At 47.1% G+C, this 8,823-nt stretch overlaps 1 protein-coding gene across 1 annotated transcript in view; it reads right to left on the reverse strand.

The window, feature by feature from the left end:
• The window catches only part of HYDIN (HYDIN, axonemal central pair apparatus protein), a 438,260-nt gene extending 429,822 nt beyond the window's left edge, over positions 1–8,438 (reverse strand). Inside the window, 1 exon segment of the mRNA XM_025199799.1 lies at positions 8,324–8,438. The gene's annotated coding sequence lies outside the window, so the exon portion shown is untranslated.
• Positions 8,439–8,823: the final 385 nt, after the last annotated feature.

Below are 8,823 nucleotides of genomic sequence, written 5' to 3' on the forward strand. Positions count from 1 at the left end.
TTAATAACTTACTCATTGAGCCAAAACTACAAAGTTACGTACTGCAGTGGTAGACTTTTAGATGCTGTTCCACCTAGCAGAATCCACAACCTGGCATTAGGTGCCCCAGTAGATAGGGAGAGTTACATACCTGGGAATGAGATTTAGAAAAGCCAGGACAAATTATTTACTAGGACATACCAGAGTGAGGATTGAATTACAAGCCCCTATGTTCTTGGGAATTCAGGCATTTCTCCCTACTGGAGTTTCACAGCTGGGAGCCCCCACCTCCAGTTAGAAACCTAAACAGTTTTTTTGGTTTTTTTTTTAAATGACAACAAAAGAGGAGACTTTTCTTGTCTCATACCTAATACCACAGTGTTTAGTGCATTCACTAGGGCTATGAGAAACAGCACCATTTTGTTTTGACTTCCATTTCGCCATTTAGAAGCACTGTTCCAAAACTGTTTCTCTGTTTCGGTCCTGTTTTGATGCATTTCGATGTTTCACTCATAGTCTATGGGGAATCACAAAAATGCCTATAATTTTGCCATTTCTTGCCTGATTCAGATGAAAATTGCAGGGATGGTAGACCCTTCTGAGGGCATGATGCTTAAAAAGTTTCAAGGAGATAGGTGTAGGGGGTTTCGTGAAACTGCACCTCAAACTGTTCAAAACAAACCTAGTATCATTTGCTGTCATCCTGCACTCAGAGCTAAGAGCCGCTCCCCCCAGGAGGAGTCTGGCACAGCCCTGCAGCCGTCCTGGGGGCGCGGGCCCCCAGATCTGTGCACAGGATGACAACAGGCTGCTGCTGCTGGCTGGGGCCAGCGCCAGCACTGGGTTTTTCCCAGTGCTCTGCAGTCAGTGAGTGCAGAGTTTTAAAAAAAAAGCTCTGCACTTACCAGCTCTGGCAGCGGCAATTGGGGCCTCTGAGGGCTTGTGGCAGAGCCCCACCCTGCATAGGATCATCCGTGTGGCAGCTGCACCATCTCGCAGGTGCAGCGCAGCTCAGGAGGGTGCCACACACTGTCCCGGAGCTGAGGCGGCTCTGCATGTCAGCCAGAACTCCCGGTTCGATCCCCAGCTCTCTGACTATTCCTTCAGCTCCTCCCAGGGGGCATGGCCCCCAGATCTGCACGCAAAGTTTCAGAAGGCTGCTGCTGCCGGCTGGGGAAATAGCCCAGAGCTGCCGCCATCGTCAGCTGCCAGCGGCAGGCCGCCGGCCTCCCCCCCTCTCCCACCAGTCTTCCCGGTGCTCGGCACAGGCTAGCGCTGCCCCCATCGTCAGCTGCCAGCGGCAGCCTGCTGTCATCCCGCATCATCCGGGGGCCTGCACCCCGCAGGAAGAGCTGAGGGAAATGGTCAGAGAGCTGGGGAAAGATCGGGGAGCTGCAGAATCAAACTGGGAACTGGAGGAATGTTCAGGAACCTGAACATTCCCCCAGCTTTCGACTCAATTCCCCAGCCCCGGCTCCATTCCCCAGCTCCCTGTTCAATTCCCCCAGTTCTTCCTGTGGGGTACGGGCCCCCGAATCTGTGCACTGGGTTTCAGCAGGCTGCCACTGCAGGCTGGGGCCAACAGCAACACCGCAGTCTTCCTAGCGTTCAGAGCTGGCTGCACCGAGCAGCTACCACTGGCCCCAGCCTGCAGCAGCAGCTTGCTGGAACTCCATGGGCAGATCGGGGGCCCACACCTCCTGGGAAGAGCAATGATCAGAGAGCTGAGGGAAGCAATCAGAGAGCTGGAGAATCGAACCAGGAGCTAGATGTCAATATCAGAGCAGTCCTCCCCACTCCCTCTCCTTAGTTTCTGTTTAGCTGCAAGCAAGCCCAGCTTTGAAGTGCAAAATGTTTCAAGACTTTCAAAATGTTTTGAGTGCCCTCATTTCATTTCAAAGCTGTTTCAAGGCCTTTCATTTCAATTTCACTGTTTCAAGCTTGAAACATGGCGAAACAGCTTCAAAACAAAACACCCGTCGAAATTTCACACAGCCCTAGCATTCACCTGGTTGGATCCATCCCCCTCTACCTGATTGGCAGATGGTATTTGAAGCCAGGACTCCTCTCTCTTAGGTGAGTGACCTAGCTACTAGTCTATAGGGCAGTGAGGCCCCTCTCATCTTTGCTGGTCCAGTAAGCTTAAAACTTAACTATCTACTGCAGCAAGAATTAGAACGCGGGTTCCCTAGGGTAATGCTCCAACCACCAGATTCTAAAGTGTTTTCACTCTCTTTGCCCTACTGAATATTCAAGTATTTTATACAAAACAGAATGGGTTCAGCTAAAGAGACTGAAAAAACAGGATGCAGCACTCATGGTCCTGTTACACATTACGGAGAGAAAGGTGGGGATGAGGTGAGCGCATGAATGACTGATCTATTAAGTATAAAGGTGAGGTGCTATTGCCCACAATTGTGTGAGGCTCAATTCAGTAAGCCCCAGAAGCAAATTAGGCAGGGAGAGGCATAGACTCACCTCAACAGTGCTAGGACTCAGATGGTTTTCATCTCTCTTCTAAAGGTAAGAGTCTGTTCTCTTACAGGTTGGCTGATCTCCTCCAAAAGGCTTTAAACTAGCTTCATCAGAGCTCAGGGAAGCAGAGGATAAGGAGAACCTAGGATGAGCAAGCCACGAGCAATGCACTGGATTAGTCCAGGTAAGCACTAAGGGGCCCAACAGACATCAGGACAGGGGGGTACCAAGGGCACCCATCGTGGGGGTTAAATGTCTCTACACTAATACCAGGAGCATAGGGAACAAGCAGGAGGAACTTGCACTCCTGCTTACAAGCAACAACTTCGGCCTGGTTGGACTAACTGAAACCTGGTGGGACCCTACTTGCGTTTGGTCAGTAGGCATTGAGGGTTACAGGTTGTACAGATGGGATAGAGTCGGGGGAAAAGGGGGAGGGGGCTGTTGCTGTCTATGTTAAGGAACAATATACATCCTCTATAATCAAAAGGGGATTAGAGGAGGACCAAACCAAGGTATTGTGGGTCAGGATACAAGGGGGTTAGGGGGAAAGGGACTTGGTAGTGGGGGTCTACCACACCAGGAAAATGAGTTAGACCTGAAATTCTCCAGACAGCTCTCAGAGGCCGGACAGTCAAGAGACATCATTGTCATGGGTGACCTAAACTACCCTAACATCTGCCGGGAGGAGCAGTCAGCTAAATCTAATCGCTTACGTAGGTTCTTAACCTGCATACAGGACCTCCACCTTACACAGGAGGTATACAGTCCCACTAGGGGAAACGCTTGGCTGGATCTGGTGTTAGCTACACAGGGGATGACCTGGTGAGGAATCTGCAAGTACAAGGTAACCTAAGGGATAGTGACCATCAATTGATTGAATTCACTATCCGGCATAGGGTGGGTAAACTAACCAGAAGGCCTGAAGTGACTTCAGAAAGGCTAACTTCAGTGTGCTCAAGAGATTAGTTAGTGAGGTGTTAAAGCTCAAGAGCATTGGCCAAATGAGAGTCCAGGAAGGGTGGTTTTTCCTCAAGGGAGCGATCCTACCAGCACAGGAGGAGACAATCCCATTGTGCATAAAAGGGGGCAGAGGGGCCAAGAAGCCCTCTTGGCTGAACAGGGCAGTCCAGGAAAGCCTAAAGGGCAAAGAAAGAGGTATACAGGCTGTGGAAACAGGGGGTAGCTACCAAGGAGGAGTATACCTGCCTGGCTCGCGCTTGCAGAGAATCAGTTAGGAAGGCCAAAGAAGGATTAGAACTTAGGCTGGTGACAAAAATTAAGGACAACAAAAAGTCCTTTTTCAGATATATAGGGAGCAAAAGGAAGGCACAGGGTAGCAGAGGACTCTTACAGGACAAACTAGGGAAATTGGTGACAGAGAGGGGGGACAAAGCCGAACTTTTTGGCGAGTTCTTTGCATCTGTATTCCTAGACACAGACCAAGAAAAATCTCCCAAATGGATCACAGGTAGACACAGGAGGGACACCAGCCCACCAACTGTTAGCACAGACTCAGTGAACGGGCATTTGGAGGGGCTGAATGTGTTCAACTCAGCGGGCCCAGATGAACTTCATGCAAGGGTGCTGAAGGAACTGGCCAGTGTCATAGCAGAGCTGCTGGCACAGCTGTTCTAGCACTCATAGTGCTCCGGTCAGATCCCAGAGGACTGGAAAAGGGCCAGTGTGATCCCTATTTTCAAGAAGGGGAGGAGGGAGGAACTGGGAAACTATAGGCCAGTTAGTCTCACCTCTATCCTTTGGAAAACTCTGGAAAAAATCATTTAGGATCACATCTGTGGGAGCCCAGCAGGGGAAATAATGCTGAAAGGAAATCAGCATGGGTTCATTGCAGGTAGCACCTGCCTGACTAACCTTGTTTCTTTTTATGACCATGTTACAAAGTGCTTATATGCAAGAGTTGAGGTAGATGTCATCTACCTAGACTTTAAGAAGGCCTTCGATACAGTATTGCATTCTGTTCTTGTAAATAAACTGACAGGCTGTGATGTAGATGATTACACGGTCAGGTGGGTGGCATAGCAGCAGAAAGGAATCTTGGAGTCATAGTTGACTCCAAGATGAACATGAGTCGTCAATGTGACAAAGTGATCAACAAGGCTAACCACACTTCATCATGCATTAGCAGACACATGATGAACAGGTCCAGGGAGGTGATGCTTCCCCTCTGTGCAGCACTGGTCAGGCTGCAGTTGGAGTACTGCGTCCAGTTTTGGGCACTGCACTTGAAGAGGGATGCGGAGAATCTTGAGAGGGTTCAGAGGAGGCCACTCGTATGGTCAGAAGCCTGCAGGCAAGGCCCTACAAAGAGGGGCTGAGTGACCTAAATCTCTTCAGCCTTCACAAGAGAAGGCTGAGAGGTGATCTTGTGGCTGCTTATAAATTCATTTGGGGAGGGCAGTAGGGAATAGGAGATGCTCTATTTACTAGGGCACCCCCTGGGGTAGCTAGGAACAATGGCCACAAATTGATGGAGAGGAGATTTAGGTTGGACATTAGAAAGAACTTCGTCATAGTAAGGGTTACCAGAATCTGGAATGGGCTTCCAAGGGAGGTGGTGCTCTCCCCTACCCTGGGGGTCTTTGAGAGGAGACTGAACAAGCACCTAGCTGGGGTCACTCTTTGCTGCCCAGGGCACGGGGCCAGACTCAATGACCTACTGAGGTCTCTTCCGACCCTAACATCTATGAATCTATAAATCTATGGTTTTGTGCATATTTTGGGCACCTAGGGGCCTAGTGGTACCTCCAGGGCTAAGGAGCAGCTGTGCTTAGGCTCTGTGAAGCTCAACTGTTGTATTTAGTTATCAGATTTGACAGGCACCTAAATCCCTCCATTCACTTAGGGACACTTAGTAAGGGACAAATTATAATTTATAGATAATCCCACTGAAATTAAATGGGGTTACGTGGGTATAAAATCAGCAGAGAACTGGGTCTTTTCCAGGTACTTCATAGGCTGTGCGTATGATCTTGCTCATAAGCACACAATAGATTCTCCCTCTTTCCTCCTCCTTTCCCTAGAATAAGCTATCCCTGTGGAGGAATTGGTTAATTTGCCTTTCTGTTACACTGTGCTGAGGAGCAAGACAGGAGATTGGTTAAAATTCTGAATTAAGATGTTATTGAACAGTCCTGTACAGCTAAACAACCTTGCCCCTATTCAGGTTTATGACCTAAGATCATACTTCTTGCCTAAAAAATCACCTGCCTAGTTGTAATTACCATACAAACAGCACTGTGAAAACAGCCCAAGATATTAATAAAGCAGCTGCAAAAATTACAAGACTAATCTCCTCCCCTCAGCCCCCTTCAATACCAGTTAAATGGCTGATTGCTGTTTAAATCAAACCTTGCAATCGAGGAAGCATGGCCTGTTGCCTTTACACTCCAGTCTCCCTTATATTTTATAATTTACTTTCTGTCAACCTGCAATTTATTATAGAAACAAACTCTGCCACAGCTGAGATTGCTAATTAGGGTTGTTAGATTAAATCCCCCTGTTATTCCTTTTTATTAAACTTCAATTCTCATCTGACAGCCATAGCTGTTATGCTCTCTGATCCCTAACACAAAACAGCAGCTACAGCCCCTTCCCCTTGCCAGTTCTGTTGGAGAGCTGAGATTTCATGGCATTCTGTGTCATGGATCACCTATAATTAATTACCAAGCCCCTTTCTAATGTATTTACAGTACTGCTTTATATTGTCTTTCACCTCTCACAGACTCTGATCTCTGTTCTGGTTCTGGCACATGCTCTTTGTAATTGCCATATACACAGCACTGTGAGACCAACCAGAAATACTAACAAAGAAGCTGCAATAATTCTGACTCCTCTCTTGCCCTCCTTACTACCAGTGAAGTCTCTGCTTTTATTTATTTTTCTGGCATAAATAGAGTCAGCTGAACCTTGTACTATGTTTCCATTAGGTTTTGAATGTTTCAAAACTCTCACAAAGTCAATTACTTGAGAAAGGGGAGATAAAAAACCAAATAAATAAAAATGCATCCTGGATTGTTTCCACATATTGATACATACAATCAGATATAGCCCTGCCCTGGAGATACTTGGAGGAAGAAGGGAAGCAGGAAAGTAGCAAAACTCCTATAAGTGAGCTTTGGCAGGGCCTGATCCAAAGCCCATTCCAATCAAAGACAAGAATCCCACTGACTTTAACAGACTCAAAGCTTCCTACACAACAAAAGGAAAACATTCCATTAAGAAAGGAAATGGAGTTGACAGTGTGGTAGATATATAGTAAGAAAATGGTCACTACTGCTATTGTCTGTGTCCCCTTTTCACTGTGCAGTAGCAACCCCAGAGAGAACCAAGGGGGAATTCACACATATCCAGCCTGTATTGAACCCTGGATGGATTTTACACAGGTGAGGGTATTTCTTTTTTATCAGTTTTTCTACTTTTTAGTGGGTGCTTGCTTGTTCTTGCACTTGGAACAATATGTGATTATACAATGAGCTCAAAAACCTTCTTTCTAAAGTATATAATTTTTCTAAGAAAAAACTCTAATGATATTAACAATAAGTATTCCTACAACCTAGTTCTTATATACCACTTATCCATAGATCTCAAAGCACTTTATAAGAAAGGATAACAATAATTAATTCTTACAGAGGGGAAATGCAGGCATGGGAAAATGCAGTGAGTTGCCTGAGGTCAACTAGGAAGCCAGTGGCCAAGCTGGTAAAGAACTCAGGTCTTCTGACTTGATTTAACATCCTGGTTTAGAATATTAAATACATAACTGGCTGACTTACCTACAGAGCTCTCTCTTGAACTGTATGCAAGACATTTCACAATGCCTGACTTTTGCTTTCCTCTCTATCTGGTTTCCTGTTTTCCAAATCAGAGGAGAGACAATATTTATACATAATCTGGAGCCCCTGGCCATGATCATTGAGAAAGTTTGACTTGGACATTATCAAGTTTTTAATCCACTGAAGAAAGATTGCATAAATTGGAACAGGTATAGGAATGAGGGAAATGCTAATGATTAAATAAATGCAGTCTGTATGCAGTATGCATCTGTGCCAACAGAGGTATTCTAAGCTCTTTCATCCCCAGTACAAAGACTGAGCTTCAGCTAGAAATAAACTGCCCCTCCAGTGGCTTAAGTTACAACCAAAAAGGTATAAACTGGAACTAGTTTTGTGAACAATACTGTTAACTGGGGGGGAGGCAGTGTAAGGGAGAAGGGGAAGCAGTTTGGCAACAGAGAAAGAAAAGGACCACTACTTTCCATTACAGCTTATGCAGCTCTGTACACCATGTTGCCAAACTCTAAAAGCAGAAATTCACCAAACCAACCTCCAAAAGTTGCCAAATGCTGCTAAAGCGCCCTTCTAAAGCCATCACAAATAACACTGGGGAGTTTACCAAGTGCCACCCACAGTAAAGTGATGTGCCACAGACCCGTGCGGCATGGAACTCCCCAAAAGTTGCTAGATCTAGCACAAAAAAAAAAAAAAAAAAAAAAAAATCACTAAGTTGCCAATGCTTAGTGAGGCTGGGCCTAACTGCAAAGAAGTCCATGGAAAACCAGGAGCAGACTCTTGGTGCCCCACCACAGCCCCAGTCACTCCTCCCTCAGCCAGGCTACCACACTGCATCTTTAATGCCCCTTGCCAGGAACTTCCCTTCACTGGACTGAGCTGGGGAGAAGGCTGGAGAGGTGGAGAGGCTTGTATGCCTGGGAGAGAAGGCCTTTGCCGCCAAGCCTGGGATCTTGGGAGCTCTGCACCCTGTGCCTCTGTACCAAGCCCCAACTAGCTGAGCCCAGCGCTCTCCATCCCCCTTTCTCCCACCTGGGGGGATGTAGTTGGGCACTTACATGTTCAGTCCCTGCTGCTGCTGCCTTTACAACAGCTCCCCTGGCTCCATGGACAAGAGGTTGCTTCTTGTCTTTCCCACTGCCAGCCCCTGGCTGTTACCGTGTTCCCTTAGCAACCAGGGCCTCCCAGCGTCAGCGGAGCCTTGGCTACAGGCCCTGTAGCTCCATGACAACCACTGGGACGCCAACAAGGGCTGCAACCTGAGGGAGGAAGAGGAGGAGGCTGGGGCTACAATGCCAGGTAGGGAGGGACAGTTTTTTAAAGGGCCTGATGCCCATATTATTTATGGTCACAAACAGCGATTGTTATTTGTGACAGCAGAGGCCCCAAACAGTGCACATCCCATTGATAAGATCCAGTCCTGCTCCAAGGAACTGGAAATAGAAACAGATGAAAGGAGTGCTATGCCCTCATGTGTGCAGGAGGGAAATTGAGGCAGAAGAAGATTTAGAGACTTGCCCAAAGCATCCAAGGAGTCTGTGCCAGAGTTGGGAATTGA

Source organism: Alligator sinensis, unplaced genomic scaffold (assembly GCF_000455745.1).
Source record: "Alligator sinensis unplaced genomic scaffold, ASM45574v1 scaffold203_1, whole genome shotgun sequence".
In the NCBI taxonomy this organism is placed as follows: domain Eukaryota; kingdom Metazoa; phylum Chordata; order Crocodylia; family Alligatoridae; genus Alligator; species Alligator sinensis.